The sequence below is a fragment of the Papio anubis genome, chromosome 15 (genome assembly GCF_008728515.1).
Source record: "Papio anubis isolate 15944 chromosome 15, Panubis1.0, whole genome shotgun sequence".
In the NCBI taxonomy this organism is placed as follows: Eukaryota; Metazoa; Chordata; class Mammalia; order Primates; family Cercopithecidae; genus Papio; species Papio anubis.
The window spans coordinates 76,586,208-76,613,484 of NC_044990.1; the positions used below are offsets into that span (position 1 = coordinate 76,586,208).

The 27,277-nt window shown below is 45.9% G+C and overlaps 1 protein-coding gene across 3 annotated transcripts in view; it reads left to right on the plus strand.

Moving 5' to 3' along the window:
- The first annotated feature begins 3,855 nt into the window (after positions 1–3,855).
- Positions 3,856–27,277, plus strand: part of FARP1 (FERM, ARH/RhoGEF and pleckstrin domain protein 1) — a 303,375-nt gene continuing 279,953 nt past the window's right edge. The window contains exon 1 of one of the 3 annotated variants that reach the window (XM_017951379.2): positions 3,856–3,971. The gene's annotated coding sequence lies outside the window, so the exon portion shown is untranslated. Of the gene's footprint in view, positions 3,972–4,277; positions 4,680–27,277 lie in introns of those variants that run through there. The other 2 variants (XM_009192114.4, XM_003914027.5) reach the window with 2 other exon arrangements.

A 27,277-nucleotide genomic window follows, 5' to 3' on the forward strand; every position in this document is an offset into this window, starting at 1 on the left:
ACGAGGTCAGGAGTTCAAGACCAGCCTGGCTAAGATGGTGAAACCCCATCTCTACTAAAAATACCAAAATTAGCTGGGCATGGTGGCGCACGCCTGTAATCCCAGCTACTCAGGAGGCTGAGGCACAGAATTGCTTAACTCCGGGAGGCAGAGGTTGCAGTGGCTGAGATTGTACCACTGCACTCCAGCCTGGGCGACAGAGCAAGACTCAGTCTAAAAAAAAAAAAAAAGAGAAAAAGAAAAAAAAAGTTACGGTGCTCTGTGACCTAATCACGGAAGTGACATTGCCTTCCTTTTCTGTATTCCATCCATTAGCAGTGAGTCACTAGGTCACACTCAAGGCAGGGGGATTACACAGATTGAGCCCACCACAAATGCTACAAGCAGATCTCTTTCCGCCTTGGGTTTTAATACAGGCTGCCTCAGTTACTGACAGTGCATACTGTCATGTCCAGAGAGCAGCATCACCCTAAACCCAGATTCCCTGAAAGGTGATATGTTGAAGGGGTGCTAACTATGAAATAAAAAGTGGTGTTTCACTGTGACACGTGATCTCTTAATATAAAAGATTTACATGCCTCCACACACTTTTGTATATGACCAGAAAATTTCTGAAAGACTGTAAAAACTGTTGGGAAAATTATTTCTAAGAAGCGAGATTAGGGATGCAGGAAGGGTTCCTTCTAGGTTTTACTTCATACTCTTCTTTGTTTTTTTTTTTTTTTTGAGACGGAGTCTCGCGCTGTCGCCCAGGCTGGAGTGCAGTGGCCGGATCTCAGCTCACTGCAAGCTCCGCCTCCCAGGTTCACGCCATTCTCCGGCCTCAGCCTCCCGTGTAGCTGGGACTACAGGCGCCCGCCACCTCGCCCGGCTATTTTTTGTATTTCTTAGTAGAGACGGGGTTTCACCGTGTTAGCCAGGATGGTCTCGATCTCCTGACCTCGTGATCCGCCCATCTCGGCCTCCCAAAGTGCTGGGATTACAGGCTTGAGCCACCGCGCCCGGCCTACTTCATACTCTTCTATACTGCTTAACTTCTTGACATGTACACACGTTTTACAGTAAAACAGCTAAAATTAACAAGAGGAATTGTTAAGAACAGGGTGATTCCTTAATCCAAAAAGATTTTTAAACAACCCATGCCACAGCTTGGGATAAAAGGGGGATCTAGGGGGATTATACATTTTTATATTCTGAAAGTTAAGCATAAATGACACACAGTGACAAACACCTAAGTTTTTCAGAAGTTGATTTTCTAGGTTGAGGATTTTCCAGGCCAAGTACCCCTGGCTTTTCAGGGAGAGGAATTTAAAAAGTGCTTTCTGGCCAGGCACGATGGCCTCATGCCTGTAATCCCAGAACTTTGGAAGGCCAAGGCAGGGGGATCACTTGAGCCTATGAGTTTGAGGCTGCAGTGAGCTATGTTTGTGCCACTGCACTCCAGCCTGGGCGACAGAGCAAGACTTTTTTTTTTCTTTCTTGAGATGAAGTCTCTCTCTGTTGCCCAGGCTGGAGTACAGTGAAGCGATCTCAGCTCACTGCAAGCTCCGCCTCCCAGGTTCACACCATTCTCCTGCCTCAGCCTCCACAGTAGCTGGGACTACAGGCGCCGGCCACCATGCCTGGCTAATTTTTTGTATTTTTAGTAGAGATGGGGTTTCACCGCATCAGCCAGGATGGTCTTGATCTCCTGACCTCGTGATCTGCCCACCTCGGCCTCCCAAAGTGCTGGGATTACAGGCTTGAGCCACAGTGCCCCGCCAAGACCCTCTCTTAAAAGAAACAGTACTTCCTATTAGGTTAGGTACCAATCGCAGAATGTTGGTGAGAACTGGGAGGAAACGGAGGAAGTTCTCTAGTGTGACCCCGTCACTTTATAACCTCTCTAACTAGATTCCCAGAACTGCCCCTTCTCCCCTCTCTTTTCCCCCATTAACTCTCTCCCCATGGGCTCCTGCCCTCAGCCTGCAAACCTCAGATTTGCTCCTTTAAGTCACCTTCACAAATGTTGATAATGTTGAGATAAGGCAGCATGGGATGTTATGTATTATGATCATATTGATTAATATGATCAATATGTGTTATTATAAGTAGTTTTAAGATCACAACTAAATCTAATTCTAGACATGCAGAGACTATGAAAGAAATGCTGTAACATGTAGAAAATGTTGGTCTTGCAAAGAGGGTGACCGGGAAAATGTCACTCTTCTAATTTTCTGTGCTTTCTATGATTTTTTTGCTCTTATTATTTTTATTTTTTTGAGACGGAGTCTCACTTTGTTGCCCAGGCTGGAGTGCAATGGCATGATCTCGGCTCACTGCAACCTCTGCCTCCCAGGTTCAAGCGATTCTCATGCCTCAGCCTCTTGAGTAGCTGGGACTGCAGGCGTGCACCACAACGCCCAGCTAAATTTTGTATTTTCAGTAGAGACGGGGTTTCCCCATGTTGGCCAGATTGGTCTCGAATTCCTGACCTCAGGTGATCCACCTGGATCAGCAAGTAACACCTGAGAGCTTGTCAGAAACAGTCTCAGACTTACTGAATCAGAATCTGCATTGCAACAAGATTCCCTGGTGATTCAGGTATACATTAGAGTTTAAAAAGCAGCCTACAACAATTGTTCTCAAACCTGACTACACGTTGGAATCACCTGCGGAACTTTGCTGATGCTGATGCCTGGGTTAGAATCTTTATATATTTGGCTGGGGTGCAGCCAGGGTGTTGGTTTTTAATCGCAGGTGATTCCATGAGTTTGAGACCCACTGTCCTAACACTGTGGGCCTCCAAGTGTGATCCCAGGACCAAAGCAACACCACTATCTGGGAATTTGCTAGAAATGCAAACTCTCAGGCCCCACCCCAAACCTACTGAATCGGCAGCTCTGGGGCTAGAGCCTGAGAGTCCTTTAGCCCTGCGCGATGAGCAAGCCCTGCTTGCTAAGGTTTCATTAGGTAGGTCGGGGATGGGGCCCAGTGTTCATTTCTTGACGTTTCCAGGGGCTGCTGCTGCTGGTCGTGGTCTGAGAGCCACACTTAGAGAATCACGGGCAGAAAAAAATCTGATGTGACACACAGCTGGTTGGGCTGACAGAGCCAAGCCTCAAACCCACCATTTCTTCTCTTTAACCACAGACCACCAAATCTGCAAGTGTTAAATCTCTGCCCCTCCCTGGGAGCTGCCCACAAGCACCCCCTACTTCCAAGACCCCTGTTCTTGTCTCAACCCGCCCTTCTGTCAGGGTCCCTACACTCCACTTCTGCTCCTGTCCAGCTGTGAGTTCACTTGAGGCCTCTCCCGTGAAATCCGCCCTCTGGGTTTGAGGTCAGGGAACTCCTGTAAGACGCAAAAGGCCCAGGGTTCTGAGCCAGTGGCCTCCGAAGGCCGGAATCCGCTAGCCCCGGGTCTGGCAGAGCGTCACTTGCTGCGCCCTAGGCCTCTTCCCGCCACGCTTAGAGAGGACTGGAGGCTCAGAAGGGGGTGGAGAAGGTAACGCGGCAGCTGCTGTGTGGGGACGATGACTGTGCCCCTAGATCGCTGCCTCCTGGGTCCTGAATCTTGCTCCCCGCTCCGTGGAGTTCCCGAAACCCCGAAGGCACTCAAGCACCACAAGCCACTCCTAACCTCGCCCACCCATTCCCCAAGAGCACTGTCCCCCGAGGCTGGGCGGGCGGGAACTGTCATGGGATTCGCTCCGGCGGAGGGCGCTGGCCCAGGACGTGGGCGGGCGCGGGGTGGCCGCCGCTCCCCCGAGCTTAAGTCCCGTGCAGCCCGGGGTGGTGCCGGAAGCCCGTGCCTGTGGCTCCGGGGGAGGGGAGGGCTCGGTGGGTCCCTGAAGACGGTCCTCCCCGCGCGACGTCGCAGGCGAAGCAGCCCCAGGCAGGACCTCAAAAAGCGACCTGCAGAGTCCGAGCCCCTGACCGCCCGCCTGCCGCTCCCGGCTTCGCCGTGCACGCGTCTCCCGCTCTCCCCGGTTCGTTTTTCGCCACAGCGGCCGGATTCGCGTCTCGCCGGTGGCGCTCCCCGCGCTCGGTTTGGTAGCGCCGCGCGGAGCCCGGCCCTGGCTGGACGCCCAAGAGAGGCGCAGATCCCCGGTGGCGCGCTGGGCTCAGGAGGCCCCTGGGCGCACCTGCCCGAGCGGAGCGGGGCGGGCGCAGGGCGCGGGCCCGGACGCTGGAGGGGGCTGTGGCTCTCCCGCGTCCCCGCCGCTCGGGCTGCGCGGCGCCCGCCTCCCCCCGCCGAGGGGCCGGCCCAGACCCGGGGAGGGGCGGCGGCCACAGCACTTCCCGCTCGCCGGCCTCGGAGGCGGCGGGTCCGGCGCGGGCGCAGCGGTGCGGGCGCTCGGCTGGGGCGCGGGGCGGGGACGCGGCCGCCGCCCGCTTAGCGCCGCTCCTCCTTGCGCGAGTGGCGCTGGCCCCGGCGTCTAGGCGGCCATGGCGACCCGGAGCCCGCTCCCCACCCACCCCGCCTGCTCCGCCCTCCCCTCCGCCCCGCGCCACCTTTGATGGCTCGGACCTCGGCCGGCCACCGCCAGCCCCGCTAGCGCGCCCGCGCCGCCGCCGCCGCCCGCGGGTATTAATAGCCGGCGCCGCCGCGCCCTCGGCCGCCGGAGGCTTGGGAGCCGCCGAGCCCGGAGCACGAGCCGGGAGAGGGAGCCGCCGCAGCCGCCGGCGCTGTGGAGGTAGGAGGCGCGCGGTGAACAATGACCGCGGCGGGAGGGCGGGGGCCGGCGGGGTCCGGGCCGCGGGCTGCAACTTGTGCGAGTCCAGGCTCCCGCAGCGCACGGCCGGGGCCGCGGGCGAAGGTGGGCGCGTGGTCCCCGGGGTCCTGCTCCGCGCAGTCGGGCGGCGGGCCGGGCCCGGGCAGCCCCGGCCACCATCGCAGGAGCTCGGGGGCCTCGGGGCTCCGCGCCGCCCCCTGCGCCCCTCTCCCCTCACCTCCGCCGACCTGGGGCTGCGGGGCTCCGCGCCGGTCCCCGCTAGCCTCTCCCGACCCCGGCGCCCTTCCCCCGCTTCCTCCCGTCCTACCCGCCCGCTGACAGCGCCGGACGCCGCTTCCGGACCTCGGGCCGCAATCTCGGCCCGTGAGGCCGGTTGCGGGCCGGGGAGGTGGCCGCTGGCGTGGTTGCCACCGCGCCGCCGGGTGCCCGCCGCTCGCCCACGCGCGGCGCGAGGTTCCCGGCGGGTGACAAAGAGGAACACACCCTCTGCCCAAGTTAGATTTGTGTCTCTCTTTACTGTCTGCCTTTATGCAGGGCAAAGTTTTTATTTTTTATTTTTTAAAGCAAAGGACAGATTGTTTTGCAGCGAGCATTTCCAAACAACTTCGGATTGTGGTTTTACGATTCAAGTTCCGGAAACTTTAGCTGTGTGATCCGGCTGGACCCCAGAGACTGTGTGTGTGTGTGTGTGTGTGTGTGTGTGTGTGGTTTTATTTGAGGGGGGAAATATGAGTTCCCTGTAATGAGTCTGGATCTCGTTTGTGGCAGCTGGAGACCAGCGGCTGTTGGGGATCGAGTAGTGTTCCCCAGAAAGGAGGGAGCCAAGGCTCACAAAGAAGCGAGGCCCTGGTGTCTGATCAGCTCGTGGAGACGTGGGAGAGCCTGCTTCTCATCTGGAACAGTTTAGCAGCCTCGGCCTCCCTCTCTCTCCCAGCCCTGGGGAGTACCGGTGGCCTATGGTCGTTTTAGTTTATTTTGTTAAGGCCGTTCTCTTTGTCAGTTTACCAGGTTTGACCGCCCAGCCCTGGCCTCTGCATGGAAACCTCTGGGCGCCCCTCTCCTTCCAGTAGGCAGCATCTTCTGAGCCAAACCCTGGCCTAGCACTGGATTCCGTTTAATTTGCTTTGCACGTGGTGACTTGCGGAGCCCATTTCAGAACATCCTCCAGCATTGTCTTGCTTTTCTTATTCAGTCTGAACAAGGGGAGGAGAAAGAAATATCTTTCTGGTCCTGAAAGCTTTAGGGGAGTTGCCTTAAAAATTGGCTTCGTTGTTCCGGAGACTTTAGGAGGGCCCTGCTTCATCCTCTCTTTGGCTTGCTCCCTCCTTCCACAGTGTTCTTGTAGGGGGTTTATTCTCAGTCTTTCGGATGGGTTGGCCTCCAGGATGTGACAGTTTCTGACAGTGTGCTTCATAAGTGGGTACAGCTAGCACATGGCTCACTTTATATTCCTGCAGCATCGTTCTGCAGCAAGGCATCAATATTGGAGTTACTCCAAGCACAGCGAAGCGTTTGTGTTTTTAGAATGTCTGGCTAATAGATCTGCTTCTGGGTAAAATAAATAGAAGCATTATTGGGCAGTGGCTGCTTTACTGAGGGAATTGTTGGTGGAGACAGCGAGTAGATGCCTTCCTAGCCCAGTGCCTCCCAGAATCTCTTACTTGTTTCTTTTATGTGAACGGGAAACTAGAAATACTTGGTGTGCAGGTAGCTGTGCCTCCTAGAGGCAGGGATTCTATGGTGTCCGCATCCTGTCCCCCCCCCCGCCCCCGTTATTTGGGGTGTGGTGTTTCATTGAGAAGTTCTGTCATTGTGGGAATCCTTTGGAAGTTTGGTTTATAATGCCCCCTTTCATAGTGATATTATCTTCCTTGAATTGATACAGGGATGGATTTATTCCTTGGTTCATAATAGAATGCTAACTTTGTAGCCAAACTTATCAAAGAAGATCTTAAAATAATTATCCCGGAGAAGTTTCTTACTGGGCTATTGCGTTCACCTCAAAATTATCCTGAGTTTGCAAGGAACCTGGAGGAATGTTTTTGTTTCACTTTTCATTAAACTGTCCAAGGGGGCTGGGCATGGTGGCTCACACCTGTAATCCCAGCACTTTGGGAGACCGAGGCAGATCACTTGAGATCACCAGTTCCCAGCCTGGCTAATATGGTGAAACCCCGTCTCTACTAAAAATACGAAAATTAGCCAGGCATGGTGGCAGGCGTCTGTAATCCCAGCTGTTCAGGAGGCTGAGGCAGGAGAATCACTTGAACCCAGGAGGCAGAGGTTGTAGTGAGCTGAGATCGGGCCACTGCACTCCAGCCTGGGCGATAGAGTGAGACTCTGTCTCAAAAAAACCAAAAAAAAAACAAAAAAAAGGAAACTGCCTAAGGAAATTTTGTTTTGTTTTGCTTTTTGGTTAAAGATACAAATTAAATATAGCATTGAAAGAGGTAGTTTTTTTTTTTAAACAGTGAAGCTTATACTCATTTAATTTATTGAACATATAATAGCTTAATTCATTTGGAAAAGTGTAATAGTTAGGAGGAGGATGCTTGTGATAAATATCAGAAAAAAGAACTCTTTTCACCCTGGGGGGGATTCGAGAATACTAGAGAAAGGATAAAAAGCTGGTTTCTGCAAGCAGAATAGACTTAGGAAAAATGGCATTGTGATTTTCCCAGAGGATAAGAGAAATTCTATGGATTTGTAAGTACTGTACTTGCCTGATTTTTTTTTTTTTTTTTTTTTTTGAGATGGAGTTTTGCTCTTGTTGCCCAGGCTGGAGTGCAATGGTGCAATCTTGGCTCACTGCAACCTCTGCCTCCCAGGTTCAAGCAATTCTCCTGCCTCAGCCTCCCGAGTAGCTGGGATTGCAGGCATCCGCTACCATGCCCAGCTAATTTTGTATTTTTAGTAGAGATGGGGGGGGGGGGTTTCTCCATGTTGGTCAGGCTGGTCTCGAACTGCCGACCTCAAGTGATTTGCCCGCCTCGGCCTCTCAAAGTGCTGGGATTACAGGCGTGAGCCATGGAGCCCGGCCTTGCCTGATGTTTTGATAGCATGGTGGACTGGACATTTTAAAGAAGCCCTTTGTAACTGGCCTTACTTATTGCAGATAACTGCTTAGTGTTTTTAAGAAATGCACTTTCCTCACCAGCTGAAGGTGCTACAGATAAGAGGGGCAGATATAATCCTGTAATGCAGGTGCTAGAGTCTTTCTACCTTGGGTGCACAGGTATTCCCTGTATTGGTTACCACTTGCCTGGGAGGGGAGGGTGTGGGGTCTTAGGCGCTTGTGGCAGTCTCTCTCCTATTTGCTGCTTTTGATTGAAAGGAGCCTCTCCAAGCCTTGCTATTGAATGGGAAGCAGTGGATCAACTTTTCTTGCCTTTTAGTGTCAGAGTTTATTCTGTGGTGGTACTGGGTGGCAGTCCTCTTTCTCTCTGTTTCAGCCGTGGTGACTTAGGTAGGCTGTTACCTCCTTAACCACTTCCACATGGCCAGGCAGATCAGTGCCAAATGGTTTTCATTCAAGTTACTTCAAATCCTGATTTCTCCAGTCCCGTTCTGCCAAATGCAGCCTTTGTTTTTAATCAAGAAGCCCCCAGAAAACGTGTATTTAAAACTGGCAAAACTTGTATAGGATGCCCTTGCCCTGGTTTGAGTTAGTTAAAAATGTTTGGCCAAGTGGATACTTTGAGCAGAAGTGGATAATTGATACATTACTAAAATATCATGCTTGAAGCTTTTGATACTAATCCAGCGACACTGAAACTGAGGCATGCTCAGTGCTGCCTGCAAACTGTTAACTCGGATTGTAAGTTTTCTTAGTTTAATGTGGGTGGAAATTATAGACAAACTTCAAGACTTGCAATTAATGTGGGAATTCATCATTTACACTGAATTTCATATGTAAGACTGTCATATTTGTTCATACATTTAAAAAAGCCTCAGGCCACACTAGACTGCCTTTAACTCTCAATTATGATAATAACCTCTGACCACAAGAGTAACTTCACTTTATGTGCAGACTTTTGACGAAATGTTTTGCATAAATTATCAATTAGAAGACTTAAAATTCCAGTATTATGATGACTTTCAGTTTTTGTTCTTGTTCACTTAGGATCTAGTATAGTATTTGAATATAGCAAACCCTTGATAAATTCTTGTGTTCTGTTTTCTTTTTGAACGAGGGTCTCACTCTGTCACCAGGCTGGAGTGCAGTGGTGATCATGGCTCACTGCAGCCTCGACCTCTTGGGCTCAAGTAATCCTTCCATCTCAGCCTCCCAAGTAGCTGTGACTACAGACGCATGCCATTGCACCCAGCTAATTTTTTCTTTAAAAATTTTTTCTTAGAGAGTCTCACCAATATATTGCCCAGTCTGGTAAATCCTTGTTGAATGAATAATAAATCCAGTTTTTACCATCCCTTCAAATTAGTCTTTAGAGTTTTTAAAGGAAACTTGTTATTAGAAATGATAGATTGCAGTTCTGGCAGTTTGATATTTGATTTTTTTTCATTTCATTCTGATTCAGCAATTTAATCCTTAAAGCTGAGTCAGATTGTAAAAAGACAGAGGTTCCTTTTAAAAAAAGACAGTAAGGTGAGGTGGCTCACACCTGTAACCCCAGCACTTTGGGGGACCGAGGCGGGTGGATCACCTGAGGTTGGGAGTTCAAGACCAGCCTGACCAACATGGAGAAACCCCGTCTCTACTAAAAATACAAAATTAGCCGGCCATGGTGGCACATGATTGTAATCCCAGCTACTCGGGAGGCTGAGGCAAGAGAATTGCTTGAACCCAGGAGGTGGAGGTTGTGGTGAGCTGAGATTACGGCCATTGTACTCCAGCCTGGGCAACAAAAATGAAGCTCTGTTTCAAGAAAAACCAAAACAAAACAATAAAAGCATGAAGAAGAAAGTAAAACAAACTTGAATCCTACCGTCTGTTACTGACTCCTACCTTAGCATTTTGGCATCTGTTCTTTTATATAGCCTTCTCATTTCTTAACCTCCCCCAAATTTGACATTATACGTATTTTATATAGTACTTGTCTGTAAATTGAATGTGCTCACCGTTCCTTTTTGTACTTTGAAGCTTGCCTTCTGGGATACATTTTCCTTCTTCCTGAGATCCATCTTTTAGAAATTCTGTTAGCATCTGTTGGTGGTAACTTCAGTTTTTGCATGTCTTAGATATCTTTGTTCTTGAATGGTAAATGTATCTAGTTGTGCAATTCTGTATTGTTCCTGTATTAATCAGCTGTGTTCTGGTCCCATTCCTGTTGCTGTCTAATTATTTGTAAGTAATCTGTCTTTTCTCTCTGGCTACTTTTAAGATCCTTTGGTGTTCTGCAGTCTGGCTATGACATGTCTAGGTATTTCTTCTCTCCTTTACTTTTTTTTTTTTTTTTTTTTTTAGTCAGGGTCTCACTCCCGTTGCCCAGGCTGGAGTGCAGTGGCATGATCTCGGCTCACTGCAGCCTCAACTTCCTGGGCTCAAGTGATCCTCTCACCTCAGCCTCCTAAGTAGCTGGGACTACAGGCAAGCACCACCACACCTGGCTAATTTTTTGTATTTTTACTAGAGATGGGGTTTTGCCATGTTACCCAGGCTAGTCTTGAACTGCTGGGCTCAAGTGATCCTCCTGCCTCGGCCTCCCAAAGTGCTGGGATTATGGGCATGAACCACCAGCCTGGCTCTCCTTTACTTTTATTCCTCTCTCTCTTCCCTATTCTCCTCCCCCTCTCTTCTGCTCCTCTTCCCTGCTCCCATACTACTGTCTTTCCCATTTTCTTTATTAGTTTATTTTCTGTTGCTCAGCAATATTTCAGTGGCTGGATATGCTATGACTTGCGTATCTATTCACCTTTGGCCATTCAAGTTGTTTTCAGTGTTGGCTATCATGAATACAGCTGCTGTGAACATTTGTGAACAAATCTTTGTGTAGAGATATGTTTTTTATTTTTCCTGCTGGGTCTTAAGGGTGTGCATAACTTTGTAATAAGCTATTTGTAAGAAAGCGTTGGCACCATTTTATATTCCCACCAGTGACGTATGAGACTTCTAGTTACTCCAATCCTGACCAACACTTGAAATACTCAGTCTTTCCTTGTAGCCATTCTAGTGGCTATGTAGTGATATCTCACTGTGGTTTTGTTTTATATTTTCCTGATAACTAATGAAATGTTTTCATGTACTTATTGACCATTTGTATATCTTCTTTTGTGAGTGTCTGTTAGGTTTTTGTTGTTTTTTTTTTTTTGAGACAGAGTCTCACTCTGTCGCCCAGCCTGGAGTGCAGTGACACAATCTTGGTGCACTGCAACCTCCGCCTCCCAGGTTCAACTGATTCTTCTGCCTCAGCCTCCCAAGTAGCTGAGATTACAGACATGTACCATGCTATTTTTTGTATTTTTGGTAGAGATGGGGTTGAAACCCATCCCTGGAACCCTGGCCCACCATGTTGGCCAGGCTGGTCTCAAACTCCTTACTTCAACTGATTCGCCTGCCTCGGCTTCCCAAAGTATGAGTCACTGCGCCCGGCAGATCTTTACTGTTTTTAATTTTTTTGTTCAGATTGTTTTATATGACTTTACTTAGTATACTTGATATACAGCAAACTGCACATTCTTAATGTCATCTTATAGTTGTAGGAGTTCTTAATATATTTTGTGTATAAATCCTTTGTAAAGATCTATATAGTATGAATATTTTCACCCAACCTATTTTTTCCTTTTCGTTTTTAAATTATCTTTTGAAAGGCAAAAGTTATTAGGAAAATTTTTATATGGTCTAGTTATTGAACTTATTTAACGTCAGGAAATATATTCAGTGTTGGAAAAATAGCACATTTCTTGTCTTTAAGGCAAGAGAAAAAGAGCATATTGCTCCTTTCAAGAGGTCAGGCTCCATTTACTGGATGGCGATGGAACAGTTTTGTTCTTATCTAACTAAAACGGAGTTGGAAAAAACCTAAAGATGAAGAAAAAATTACCTGCTTAATTTGAAAATATAAGCAAATAAGTGTGTAACATTATGATCAAATAAATAGATTTTAAAAGTCCCAAATTGAGTTGTGTTTGTTCTTGTTCCCACAGAAGGATTATGGGAAAAAATGTTTTGGAAATGAATGAAAAATGGGTGCCCTGGGCAAAAGCAAGCTGTAACATTCTAAAAAGAGGTTAGTGTGGCAGATACACAGCTCTGCAGTCTTGCTTTCTGCAGTTTCAGTTACCCACGGTCAACCACAGTCTGAGTAAACAATTCACAGGTCTTAAACGGTGTGCTGTTATGAGTAGCGCCATGAAATCTCATAGCATCGCACTCTGTCCCTTCTTCATTATGAGAAGAAGGTGAGTACAGTGCATTAAGATATTTTGAGAGATCACATTCATATAACTTTTATTACAGTATATTGTCGCTCTGTTTTATTACTAGTTGTTGTTAATCTTACTGTGCCTACTGCATACATTCAAGTTTACCACAGGTATGTAAGTATAGGAGAACACAGAGTATATGTAGGGTTCAGTGCCATCTGCGGTTTTTAGGTATCCACTGGGAGTCTTGGAATGTAAACCCTCTGGAGAGGGGGACATTAGTTTCTCTGTTTTGGTAGTAATTGTATCTTTTTATTAATGTATTCTCCTTAGTTTCTGGGCCAAAGAACAAAAATTGTAAGGTCAGGAAGTACGTTTCTCTAATTTTTGGTATTCTTGCCCATAGAAGCCCAGTGATAAACATTGGTTGATTTGAGCTAAAATGTGTGAAATATACACTCTCTATGACATTTTAGAATAAGGAAGACATAGGATAATATCAAAGGTGACAAGAATTTGGAGTATAGGTGTTGAAGCCAGACAAACCTGCCCTTCATATCTTTCATCTTTTGTTTTTTTTTTTGAGAAGAAATCTCACTCTGTCACCCAGGCTGGAGTGCAGTGGCGCAATCTTGGTTCACTGCAACCTCCGCCTCCCGGGTTCAAGCAATTCTCCTGCCTTAGCATCCTAAGTAGCTGGGATTACAGTTGCACGCCACCACGCCTGGCTAATTTTTGTATTTTTAGTAGAGAAGGGGTTTCATCATGTTGCCCAGGTTGGTCTCAAACTCCTGACTTCAGGTGATCCACCTGCCTCAGCCTCCCAAAGTGCTGGGATTACACGTGGGAGCCACCATGCCTGGCCATCTTTGATGTTGGACAAGTTATCAATGCTCTTTCGCTAAAACCTCAAGGGGACATTTAAGAGTACATTTATCTGCAAGTGGCAGAATGTCTGACTAATAGCAGTTTCAGCCATCAAATACTGAGTTGCTTCAAGTAATAAAGGGGTTCCCAGTCCATGTCTCAGCCCAAAATATCATCAAGGACCCAGATGCATTCTGTCCTTCTACTCTGCTGCCCCTCGGCATGTTGATTTTTGCACTTGGACTTGTTGGCCCGTGGTTAATTAGACTGCTGCAGCCTAATTAGTCATTATACCTAATGACAGTTGCAGCTCCAAGCTTCATACTCTCACACATTTGTTGTTACCAGGTCAGTAGCAGCATAGGCTTCTCATTGAGCAAAATTTTTCCCAGAAGCCTCCAGCATCTGGGAGGTCTTTGAAGAGGATTCTGGGGAATGTTTGTGTGCTCTTAAAAAGAGACCCAAAGACTAGATGTGATGCCTGGAATCACAGCAGCCATGTTGTTACTAGACCTGAAGCAGGCAAGAGGGTGACGGAGCTGAAAGGTAGAACCAGAGTCCATAAATGCATCATTGAGTCATTTAGATCTTCTGCACCTGAGCTTAGCATGCTAAATACTAATCTGGTTTAGGATACCAAAAAATACGTGAAGTTACTTTCTCATCCTACTTGAGTTGGGGTTTTTGGTTAGTGCCATCTAAAGCATCATGACTGATGTATTAATTGGGAGACTTTATCTTTCATCTGCTATTTAGTATTTTCTATGAGAAAACTGATTTCTACCTGTTAATTATGTGGAAAGTGACTTAAAGTCATATCAAATCACTGTTAGAGATGATCTCTTTGTAAGAACTTTAGATGTTTGATAATGTGTTCAAGTCATGCAACTGAGTCTACGTGAATTTCACCTCCTTTTAAGCTGGCCTTGCACGGCATCTGCTTGGAATCTACTATATGGCAGTTTGGGTTACAGAACATACTTGAGAGTATTGCTTCATTTCTTCAAGAAAAAAAATGAGGGAAGCGCCAGCCATTTCTGTCAATCTCGAATAGCATCTGTCTGCACATTTAATATTGTTAGGAACTTTGTGAGGAACTTATTAATCAGGGGTTTGTGATCTTCCTTTGTAATCTTACTGGAGTTTTTGGTTCTCTAATATCAGGTGTTGGCAGGGGCCAAGATGGATCCAAGTGGAGTGAGCTGTTTGGAAATATCAGGATATCGGGGAAACCAGAGATTTTCTAAATGAGACAAACATTTTAGTGAATCTGTGAAGAAAAGTTAAGTGATTTAATAACGTTAAAAATATACATACATATTTATTTTGACACAGACTCTTGCTTTGTTGCTCAGGCTGGAGTGCAGTGGCACAATCTTGGCTCACTGCAACCTCCGCTTCCCGGGTTCAAGTGATTCTCCTGTCTCAGCCTCTCAAATAAGTGGGATTACAGGTGCCTGTCACCACACCTGGCGAATTTTTGTATTTTTAGTAGAGACAGGCTTTTACCACGTTGGTGAGGCTGGTTTCAACTCCTGACCTTAGGTGATCCGCCCGCCTCGGCCTCCCAAAGTGCTGGGATTACAGGCGTGAGCCACCATGCCTGTCCTTCTTTGAGTTTTAATGTGTAGATTTGTGTAACCAACTCCACAGTCACTCTAGGGGACATTTCTGTCAACTCAGAACATTCCCTTGTGCTGCATCCCCAGCCCCTGTTAACCACCCATCTTTGTTCTGTCACTAACTAGAGTCTGGTCTTTTCCAGTATGTCATCTAAATGGAATCTTAGCATTTGTAACCTTTTGAGACTGGCTTCTTTCATTCAGCCTGATGTGTTTGTGATTCCCATAGCTCACTCACTTTTGCTGTCTAGTTAGTATCCATCATGTGGATGTACCACAGTGTGTTTATCCATTCACTTACTGAAGAACAGTTGACTTGTGTCCAGTTTGGGGCAATTATGAATAGAGCTGCTACAAACTCTCGCACACAGGTTTTGATGTGGACGAAGTTTGATTTCTCATGGACAAATAGCTAGAAGTGAAATCCTTACCAGCACTTGGTATCATCAGCATTTTTTAGTCATTTTAATAGGTGTGTAGTGGTATCTCATCATGGTTATATATATTTTTTTAACCAAAAAAAAAAGTATAGAGAAAAACATCTTTAAGAAGGGCTTACCTGAAGATGTGACTAAATAATTTCGTGGACCCTCTGACAGAGAAAGACTGGAGGAGCTTTGCTGGCTGCCTGCGTTTTGAAGGAATGGATTGGAAAGAGCAATTTGTGTCTAAAGTCTCCAGGCCCAGAATGGAACAGTGTCAGCGGGAATAAATAAGATGTCAGTCCTGTAGGTGCTTATCTCAAAGACCTGATGGGGCATGTAGGTTTAATTCCAGTAACTAGTTTGTTAATTCTCTATGTGAATATATAGGGATAATCATTCAAAAATAAAATTACCGAAGCAACTGCAAGGCCTTGTGAAGGTGGAGAAAAGAATGCAGGCGCCACGGCATGCCTTTGTTATCTATCGCTGCATGACACATTACACCCAAAGTTGAGTGGCTTGAAACAATGCTAAATATTGATTATCTTTTGCTGTTTTTGTGGGTTAGGAGTTTGGAAGTGGCTTCAGTGAACAGTTCTGGCTTGGAAGTTTGCGATAAAGATGTCAGCTAGGAGCTTGGCATGATGGCACATACCTGTAGTCTCAGCTACTCAGGAGGCTGAGGGGAGAGGATCGCTTGAGCCCAGGAGTTCCCAGCCTTGGCAGCATAGCAAGACCCCATCTCTATTTTTTGGAAAAGTCAAATGGGGCCGGGCGCGGTGGCTCACGCCTGTAATCCCAGCACTTTGGGAGGCCAAGGCAGGCAGATCACCTGAGGTCAGGAGTTCGAGACCAGCCTGACCAACATGGAGAAACCCCATCTCTACTAAAAATACAAAATTAGCTGGGCGTGGTAACTCACGCCTGTAATCCTAGCTACTCGGGAGGCTGAGGCAGGAGAATCGCTTGAACCGGGAGGCGGAGGTTGTGGTGAGCTGAGATTGCGCCATTGTACTCCAGCCTAGGCAACAAGAGCGAAACTCAAAAAAAAGTCAACTGGGACTGTGGGGTCTGCTACCAAGGAGCCCGATAAGCTCCTTAGGCAGGGTGCTTGAATACCTTACAACATGGTGGCTAGCTTCTCCCAGAGTGAGTGAACCATGAGGAAACCAAGGCGAAACTGCTGTGTTTTTTTTTAAATTTTAATTTTACTTATTTTTGAGACAGGGTCTCACTCTGTCACCCAGGCTGGAGTACAGTGGTGTGATCTCAGCTCATTGCAATCTCTGCCTCCCAGGCTCAAGTGATCCTCCCACTTCAGCCTCCCAAGTAGCTGAGACTACAGGTGTGTACCACCACACCTGGCTAATTTTTGTATCTATGTAGAGACGGGAGTCTCACAATGTTGCCCAGGCTGGTCTTGAACTCCTGAGCTCAAGTTGTCATCCGCTTTGGCCTCCCAAAGTGCTGGGATTATGGGGGTGAGGCACTGTGCCTGGCCCCGCCATGGCTGATATGCCAGCCATGGAAGTTATATACTGTTACTTCCACAGTATTCTTGGGCCTACTGCCAGCCATGACTTAAGGGGAGGCAGTTACACAAAAGTGTGGATGCCAGGAGGCAAGAATCATTGAGTGCTATCTTGGAAGCTGGCTGCCACAGGACCCTGAGGTAGCTGTGTTCAAATACCCGCCCTACTTCTCAAAAGTTGCGTTGTCTAGAGCAAGTCATTTCATTTGAATCCCTGTTTCCTCCTATATTTTAAAAATAAAAATAATACCTTCTGAATAATGCCCATTATGATACAAATAATGGATTCTAAATAACTAATTATAAAAGTCCTTGTGATCAGTGTTTTTTAAGATTTGGAATTTTGGCCATTTGGAATTTCTTTTGAGAATGAAAGATAAGATATAAAAACATACTCTGGCAATTTATAAAAGACTTAAGACGTGGTAGCTGTTATATGTATTATTTAACTATAAAGCTTTGAATCTGAACTGTGTGTAAGCATAAAAACAAAGATAAACATTAAATTATAATAACGTTCTTTTTAGTAAAAGTCTTAGTCACACAGCTTCTTTCACTTATTTTTATAGATAAGATCTTGTACCATCTCCCAGGCTGGAATGCAGTGGCATAATCATAGCTCACTGTAGCCTTGAACTCCTGGCTCAAATAATCCTCCCACCCCAGCTTTCCAAAGTGGGGGGATTACAGGCATGAGCCAGTGTGCTTGGCTAATTTTTAAATTTTGTGTAGAAATGGGACCTTGCTATGTTGCCCAGGCTGGTCTTGAACTCCTGGCATCAAGCGATCTTCCTGCCTCAGCCTCCCAAAGTGCTAGAATGAGCCACTGTACCTGGCCCCCACTAGAATCTGGGTTTTTTAAATTTAAATTTTTATTTTTTTAAAAAGACGGTGTTTTGCTGTGTTGCCCAGGCTGGCCCCGAACTGTGCTCAAGCAGTCCTCCTGCCTTGACATCCCAAAGTGCTGAGATTACAGGCGTGAGCCACTGCACCTGGCCTAGAATCTATATATGCTTTTATTTATGTTTTCCTTTCCTGCAAGGAGTAAGCCAGTCACCGAATTAGCAAAACCCAAATTCCTCATCTAGTCTTCAGTAATACCCCCAAATAAGAAATACCTAATTTGAGGTCTGCTGGGTCATGCCGGAAGGACGCTGAGAGACATTATTGATGAGTTTCGCATGTCTGCAGAGTGGACATGAAGGATCACCCCACTGCATCACCACCTCTTTATGGAGATTTTAGAAAATGCTCACTTGTAAAAGTAGTTTTAGAATGTGTGAATCAGCACCCTTTGAGTTGATTTGAGTAGTCAAGAAAAGTTGTGGTTTTGAAGTGATCATTGTGTGAAATCATGTTACTGTTTTGCTGGAATTGATAATGAGCCTGGCTGGAAGAAACCTGGTGTTTTAGCCCCGTTTTCTTTCCCAGCCTCCTGTACTTCCCTCTTCCCTCTGATCAGTCCCCCTCCCCCATGCTCGTCTAGGTGACGTTCTACAAGCCACAGAGCCTTCCTCTGTCACATCTTCCCGTCTGCCACTGCCCCGGCCTTCCACCAAGTCCTTCTCTGCTCTGAGATTCACCCAGTCCCTGCCTGCCTCCTTCCAGAAGCCTTCCCTAAGGCTAATGTCTCCTCCCCAGTGCCAGTGTGGACCCTCCGTGCTTTTACTGGCGTGTTTACTCTCCTCCCCACTCATTTTGGTTATTTGAGCACTAACATTTACTGAACGTTTGAAGTCCTAGGCTGAGTTCTAACAGCCCAACCACCCTGATTTTTATCCTCATTTTACATGAGAGGGAAATGAAGGCTCAGAGAGGTTAAGTGTGCCTAAGGTCACACAGCGTGTAATTGGCAGAGCACAGACAGAAGCTCAGGAAGTTTTTCCTCACTTAGAGCAACTTCTACTTAAGTATTTTACACATCTGCATTTTTAATGCCTGGCAGAGTGCCAGGAACATAGTAGGTGCTCAATAAATATGTTTAAGATGAACTCTCTTAAGCGGTAAACGTCATCACAAATTATTTCTGTACATTCCTTTGTAAAATGTAGCCTCCCCTGGACTTCTGCAGGATGAGGTTCTGAGTTACTGCTCTTCCTTGTCCCTCCCGTGGCTGGGGGGGGGGGGGTCACTTACCACTTCTTTTGTGATTATACTGTTAGTTTGCTGCTTAAAAGATGAGCATGTTTGCTTAAAATTCTCTACATGACATATACTTATATGCATTGAGAAAAGGATGTTACTTATGGTTTCTTTGCATGAGATTAATCCCAGTGGTTTTTATTTTCTGCTTTGAACTTCTCTGTATTTTCTAAAGTTCCCACAAATTTTTATTGCTTTTGTAATTACCAAGCCATGTTATTTACAATGAGAAGAGAAAACTATTTTTTTTCGGAGTGCATGAAAAGGAAAACCTTAAATTTTTTTCCCCTGTGGATTAAGCTAAGCCTGCCACACATATAAAAAGTCATGTGAGACATACTTTGGCTACAGAACATGCATTGCAGATCTGTTCCTACTGTACTATTGAAACCATCTACCCAAAGGTCATTTTCTTATTCCAGTGTGTCAAAGGCACATAACAAAGTAAGAGAGGCGCACATGATACTTGAGTGAGAGGTGGTCGTCTTGGGGAGACGGTTATTCCAAAGAGTTTATTTGTAGTTCAGAAGTTCAAGGTTGTCAGATCAAGGTTGTCCAGGTCAGTGGAATGCTTTGGTTTTGGAGGTAGAGTAGCATAAGCATGAACTCAGGCTCTAGGTACCATTTGAGAAGAGTAACTCCAAAGTCACATAATAAACCCCAAAGTGTGAGTTTGAGGTCAGGCTCAGAGCCTTTGGCAGGGGACCAGGGACAGGGAACAGTTGGTTTTTCTCAGGATTATAGGTAATTTAGCCAGGACTGCAGGGGCTCAGAGACTGTCTGGTGGTTTGATTCTTTTTATTTAAAAAATGGCATGCTTCACTGTTAGGAAAGAAAATTCTGAGAAAGGCGGAGATGGTTATGTCTTCTGTCTGTGTCATGCCATTTGTGGCCGCACCTGCCTGTTCACCTGGAGAAGTTAGACAGGATGGCTCCTCCATTCCTTGGAGAGCTGGGAAAGCTGGTCCATTCCTTGCTTTCCCCGGCATAATTTTGGGCCAGGAAGGTTCATCCGTCCTAAAGATTGAGGAGAAAAATAAGAAAAGTCTATCTTCAAGGTAGAGAAATCCCAGTGATCTGCCAAAACCCATTTCCTGAAAATTGCTGGAAAGTCTAGTGCGTGAACGAGCATGGCAAAGAGCGTAGGAAGCACCTTCTGGCCCATCCTTGGAATTGTGCTGCTTGATGGGGTGCTATTCCCACGGCCAGTGTTGTGCTAGTGTCATGCGAGGCACTGTGCTCACCATGTCGCATAGATTTTTACTTGCCCATTCAATGAGGAAGGTATTCATTTGACAGGAAGCCGAGGCTTAGACTGTATGGTATTATGCCCAATGTCACACAGCTAACAAGCGAAATCAGGTTTTCCCAGAGTCCACACTCTTCTCGGAGGCACAGTTTGGGGTCGTCTTGTAGTACAGGTGTCCCTGAGTATGCCAGTGAGGGTGAGAGGAGATGTATCTTGCAAATCTTGCAAGATCAGGGTCAGACCTAAATCTTCATTGAAAATTTTATTGCTTTGTTCATTGTGGATTTTTTTTTATTACTTGTGTTTTTTTTGTTTTTTTGTTTTTGTTTTTTGTTTTGTTTTTTTTTTTGAGACAGAGTCTTGCTGTTGTCACCCAGGCTGGAGTGCAGTGGTGTGATCTCAGCTCACTGCAACCTCCACCTCCTGGGTTCAAGCGATTCTCCTGCCTCAGCCTCCGGAGTAGCTGGGATTCCAGGCGTCTGCCACCATGCCTGGCTAATTTTTGTATTTTTAGTAGAGACGGAGTTTCACCATGTTGGTCAGGCTGGTTTCGAACCGCTGACCTTGTGATCCTCCTGCCTTGGCCTCCCAAAGTGCTGGGATTACAGGCATGAGCCACTGCACCTGACTGTATTTGCCTTATGTTTTTAAAATTTAAAAATTTTTTTGAGGCTGAGTCTTGCTCTGTTGCCTAGGCTAAAGTGTAGTGGTGCAACCTCCACCTCCCGGGTTCAAGCGAATCTCCTGCCTCAGCCTCCTGAGTAGCTGGGATTATAGGCACACGCCACCACGCCTGGCTAATTTTTTTTTTGCATTTTTAGTAGAGACAGGGTTTTGCCATTTTGGTCAGGCTGGTCTTGAACTCCTGACCTCAGATGATCTACCCACTTGGCCTCCCAAAGCGCTGGGAGTACGGGAGTGAGCCACCACGCCTGGCTTATATTTGCCTTATTTTGTTTTCTTTCCTTAAGGTTTTTTTTTTTTTTTTTTTCTTTTTTTTGAGATGGAGTCTTGCTCTGTCATACGGACTGGAGTGCAGTGGCGTGATCTTGGCTCACTGCAAACTCCGCCTCCCGGGTTCACGCCATTCTCCTGCCTCAGCCTCCTGAGTAGCTGGGACTACAGGCGCCTGCCACCATGCCTGGCTAATTTTTTGTATTTTTAGTAGAGACGCAGTTTCACAGTGTTAGCTAGGATGATCTCGATCTCCTGACCTCGTGATCCGCCTGCCTCGACCTCCCAAAGTGCTGGTATAACAGGCGTGAGCCACTGCGCCCAGCCTGTTTTCTTTCCTTAAGTTTTAAAAAATGAACTTTATTATTCATAGCAGTTTTAAGTTCTCAGCAAAATCGAGCAGAAGTCAGAATTCCCCTATGCTCTCCCCCTGAACCTCCCCTACCATCAATATCCCACAGTTTCCTTAATTTTTACATTTTTGAGAATGCTGTATTTTTTTCAAATTGATAATATATTATACATATGTTTTGTGAATTTCTTTGCCCTCCATTATCTTGCTTCAGTAATTTTTTTTTTTTTTTTTGAGATGGAGGTTTGCTCTTGTTGCCCAAGCTAGAATGCAATGGTGCGATCTCAGCTTACTGCCCCCTCCGCCTCCTGGGTTCACGTGATTCTCCTGCCTCAGCCTCCTGAGTAGCTGGGATTACAGGTGCCTGCCACACACCCGGCTAATTTTTTTTTTTTTTTTTTTTTTGAGATGGAGTCTCGCTCTGTCACCCAGGCCGGAGTGCAGTGGCGCGATCTCGGCTCACTGCAAACTCCGCCTTCTGGGTTCACACCATTGTCCTGCCTCAGCCTCCCGAGTAGCTGGGAACAGTAGGTGCCCGTCACCACGCCTGGCTAATTTTTTATATATTTAGTAGGGTAGTCTCTCGATCTCCTGACCTTGGGATCCGCCCGCCCTGGCCTTCCAAAGTGCTGGGATTACAGGCATGAGCCACTGTGCCTAGCCTAATTTTTTGTATTTTCAGTAGAAACAGGGTTTCACCATGTTAGCCAGGCTGGTCTTGAACTCCTGACCTCAAATGATCCGCCCGCCTTGGCCTTCCAAAGTGTTGGGATTACAGGCGTGAGCCATTGTGCTCAGCCAAGCTTCAGTAGTCTTCAAGTCAACATGATTAAGGTCAAGTCAAAGGTCTCTTGAGGTCATTTCCTGTTGACCTTTCTCTGAGGAATGCAGCTGAGTTCACATGATGGGGAAGGGGGTTCCCACATGTCTTTCAAGTCCTTGAATATTTATTATGCAGATGAATTTCCCAGAATGTGTATAGAAGGCTTTAGGGGCTATGAAGTCTCTACCTTCTTTTCTCTCTCTCGCTCTCTCTCTTTCTCTTTCTTTCTTTCTTTTCTTTCTCTCGTTCTGTCTCTCTCTCTTTTGTTCCCTCTCTCCCTCTCCCACCCCTGCCCCCCATTTTTCCTTCCTTCCTTCCTTCTTTCTCCCTTTCTTTCCAGGCAGGGACTCATTCTGTCACCAGGGCTGTAGTGCAGCGGTGTGATCATAACTCACTGAAGCCTCAACCTCCTAGGCCCAGGTGATCCACCCACCTCAGCCTCTCAAGTAGCTGGGACTACAGGTGCGGGCTGTCACTTCTGGCTAATTTTTGGAATTTTTTTGTAGGGATGGGAGTCTTGCTATCTTCCCCAGGCTGGTCTCAAAATGACCTCAAGCAATCCTCTCTCCTCTTAGCCTCCCAAAGTGCTGGGATTACAGGTCAACCACTGTGCCTGCCTCTTCCTGTCTCTTTTATCACTTGACTTTTTTCTCACTGGCACTTGGGGGAGGGGGTTTGGGATTCACTTTCTATCAAAAGTGTTCTTCATGGGTTAGAAAATAGAACTGTAGCGGGAATGTTTCCAGAAAAGTCTTAAGTGTCAGGGGAGACACTTAAGTGAGATGAATCAGTTACTACTCCTGTATGCCATGCCTGCATACAAGTGTGGAGTTTCTGAGTGGCATAGGACAGATTTCTAAGGTGGTGGGTAGGCAAGAACTGACAAGGTCTGCCTTCTCATTGATGTGCAGAAGAGAATCTTTTCCTTGTGTACCAACAGTTCTGGCTTATTTTGTTTGTGTCTGTGCAGCTATTCCTAGCTCAGGGCATGTTCTGTAGTAGGTGCTCATTAAATCTTTGTTGAAGAAACCCTCTTGGGGTTTCTGGATAAACTTACCTTGAACCTTTCAAACCTGGTCTGACCTCACCAGCTGTTTGGCTCCCATGGTCTGTAAAAGCCTTGAATTTATAGTCACAAATGGGTGGCAAATATACATTTATGATCTTAGTCGTCAGACACTGTTTATCTACTTTACCCATCCTTTGACTTCTAGATTGTTTCTGTCTCTCTCATCCAGGCCTGTTAGCCTCTGGTAAAGTTAGAAATGCTCTAACAATATTCTAGGAGTGGCTGAGGCACCTTGCAAGTCTGGAGCTACAAGATCTTAAAAACAAATACCCATTTAGGTTGCTGGCGCGAGGTTGTGGAGAATAGGGAATGCCTATGCACTGTTGGTCAGAGTGTAAATTAGTTCAACCGTTGTGGAAAGCAGTGTGGTGTGATTCCTCAGAGAGCAAAAAAACAGAACTACCATTCAACTGAGCAGTCTCATTACTGGGTATATACCCCCCAAAATATAAGCCATTCTACCATAAGGACATAGGCACACGACTGTTCATTGCAGCACCGTTCACAATAGCAAACACATGGAAGCAACCTAAATTCCCACCAGTGACAGATTGAATAAAGGAAATGTGGCACATATACACCATGGAACAGCATGCAGCCATAAAAAGGAACAAAATCATGTCCTTTGCAGGAGCATAGATGGAACTGGAAGCCATTGTCCTTAGCAAACTAACGCAGGAACAGAAAAGCAAATACTGCATATTGTCACTTATAAGTGGCCATTAAATGATGAGAATTCATGGACACTCAGAGGGGAATGACAGACACTGGGGCCTACTTGAGGGAGAAGGGTGGCAGGAGGGAGAGGAGCAGAACAAATAACTCTTGGGTACTAGGCTTAGTACCTGGATGACAAAATAGTCTGTTAAACCCCTGTGACATGTGTTTACCCATGTAACAAATCTGCACATACACCCTGAACCTAAAATAAAAGTTAAACATTAAAACAAAAATTACCCCTCCCCTTCAAATCCCAAATAGCCATTTAGGAAAATCAAATTTTTTTTTTTTTTTTTGAGATGGGATCTCACTCTGTAACCTTGGCTGGAGTGTAGTGGCGTGATCTAGGCTCACTGCAACTTCTGCCTCCCAGATTTCAAGCAATCAAAAATACCTACTTGGTAGTATGGTGTCCTACATTAGTGGCTTATAAATTAGCATGGCCTTTTCTTTTCTTTTTTTTTTTTTGAGATGGAGTTTCGCTCTTTTCGCCCAGGCTGGAGTGCAATGGCGCCATCTCAGCTCACTGCAACCTCTGCCTCCTAGATTCAAGTGATTCTCCTGACTAAGCCTCCTGAGTAGCTGGGATTACAGGCACCTGCCACCACGCCTGGCTAATTTTTGTATTTTTAGTAGAGATGGGGTTTTACCATGTTGACCAGGCTGGTATGGAACTCTTGACCTCAGGTGATCCACCTGCCTCGGCCTCCCAAAGTGCTGGGATTACAGGCGTGAGCCACCGCACCCGGCCAGCATGACCTTTTCTAAACACTTCAAGATTATCCTTCTTTAGCTGAATTGTAATTGCCTGATTGCTTGACTGTACCTCCATGAATAATCCTGTTGGCACCAAGTCCTGCGAATGCCTTACTTTTAAGGAAGGGTTTACCTAATAGCATGTAAGATTGTGCAGGAAACAAAGGACAGAAAGGCCCAGGAAATTGGCATATGGATAGTTTGCCTCCGTTTGTTAATTTACGGGCCACCTTAGTCAGTTTTGGGGGCGTGGCATTTGTTTTCACCATATGGTGGGTGACAGAACATCTGGACTCTGTTTACCTGACAGCCACAGGGCAGCATTTCAGGAACTCTTGAGAATGTGGGAAAGGACATTTTAGTTCTAGTCTGAAACTAGGACATTTTAGTTCTACTTTGAAAGAGTCAGAGAGTCTGGGTTGCTCTTGGTGGTTTATGCTCAAAAGCCTTTTAATTCTTTCTAATTGAATCCCTTGGCTTAGATTCTTTTGATTTGTATTTGATTAAACAACAAAGCGACACCATCTGTGGCCTTCATTTGTATGCATCTTTACCTACTGCTGTGAACCCAATGAGAGACGTCTTTCAGAGAACTTAGATTTTTGTTTAATACAAAACAAGCTGATATTCTTAATTGATTTAAGAATTACATAACATTTTTCATTGTTGTTCTGGCTTCCTCCTCCACCATCTAATGTGTAAATATGTGTGAGGGGGAAGATCTCTGAAATTGAGCCATGGTCTGGCAGGTTGAGAGGTTTGTCAGTTAGAATTGTCCCAAGTGGGTCGGCTGCAGTGGCTCACACCTATAATCCCAGCACTTTGGGAGGCCGAGGTGGGTGGATCACTTGAGGTCAGGAGTTCGAGACCAGCCTGGTCAACATGGTGAAAGCCCATCTCTACTAAAAATACAAAAATTAGCTGAGTGTGTTGGTGTGCGCCTGTAATCCCAAACCTTTGGGAAGCCGAGGCAGGTGGATCACTTGAGGTCGGGAGTTCAAGACCAACCTGGTCAACATGGCAAAACCCTGTCTCTACTAAAAATACAAAAATTTAGCTGAGTGTGGTGGTGTGCACCTGTAATCTCAGCTACTCTGGAGGCTGAGGCAAGAGAATCACTTGAACCTGGGAGGCAGAGGTTGCAGTGAGCTGAGATTGCGCCATTGCACTCCAGCCTGTCGAGCAAGACTTTGTCTCAAAAAAAAAAAATTGTCCAAAGTGAATGACGTGATGATTGCTTCGTTGGTCTCATTCTTCTTTAAGTAATTTAAAATCATACTGTAACTTGGCATGTTATGCTGATATTAAAAGAAATGAAATAGTTTTTGAGGAAAAATGTCAGTGTTTTGAGGCAGATTGTAACTATTGAAGATATTGTGAGTGCTCTTCTGTGCCCAAAGATAGACATGCCTTGAGTTTTAAACCCCACTAATTCAGAGTTCAGGACAGTTTGACCTTTGTCAGTCTGAAGTTTGTTTTAACAGAAGGCCGTGGGAAAAAATTTGTTACACAAATAATGAAAACTTACAGGGGAAAGTTTACTCTATTTAAAAAAGACTTTTCCCAACACTTCAGCATCATTAGTAATTCTTTCGCATTAAAACAAACCTGGTAAGGCCTTAATATGATAATCTCTCATCATTTAAAAAAAAAAAAAACTTCCGGAAGTTTTTTTTTTTTTTTTTAATTGAGACGGAGTCTCACTCTATCACGCGGGCTGGAGTGCAGTGGCGCGATCTCGGGTCACTGAAACCTCTGCTTCCCAGGTTCAAGCAATTCTTCTGCCTCAGCCTCCAGAGTAGTTGGGATTACAGGCACACACCACCACGCCTGGCTAATTTTTTTGTATTTTTAATAGAGATGGGGTTTTGCCATGTTGGCCAGGCTCGTCTTGAACTCCTGATCTCGGGTGATCCGCCTGCTTTGGCCTCCCAAAGTGCTGGGATTACAGGCGTGAGCCACTGCGCCCAGCCCAGAAGTCTTTTATGCATAGACATTTAGCACGAATAGCAGCGTACCCTAAATATGGTGTTGTGCTTGTTCTCTTCAGTTTAATACACTCCAAAGATGGTTTCATATTAGTACATACAGATTGGCCTCATTCTTTTTATTAGCATATAAACAGAGGGGTACCGTTAAATAATCTGTAAAAATTTTCCCTATCGATAGACATCTAGGTGGTTCTGAATATTTTGCTGGTCTAAACGATGCCGCACTGAAGATTGTTGATACCTGAAATATAAAATCCTAGGAGTAGGATCAGTGGTCAAAGGCTGTATTTGTGTTTAACATACATAGATATTGCCATATTGTCCTCCACAGCTTATAACCATTCATTTGTTTTATGAACTTGCATATGGTGCTTACTTTGTGCTAGACACTATATCAAATGTTTTACAAATATTGTTTAATCCCCAAAACTACCTGTAGGGGAGAGGTATTATCATTATCACAGTTTTGCTGATGAGGAAACCGAGGCAGGAGAGATGAAGTAACTTGCCCAAGGCTCACTTCCAGTAAATAGCAGAGCAGAGATTTGAACCCATGCAGTCTGGATCTGTTGTTGGCTCTTAATCACTGTGTTTAGGCCATTTCTCCCCATCCCAAAACCCACAGTGATGGCAAGTATTTTCACCTGTCCTAATCTGATCAGCGAGATGCCAGTTTTTCTTTTCTTTCTTTCTTTTTTTTTTTTTTTTTTGAGACAGGGTCTCGCTCTGTCACTC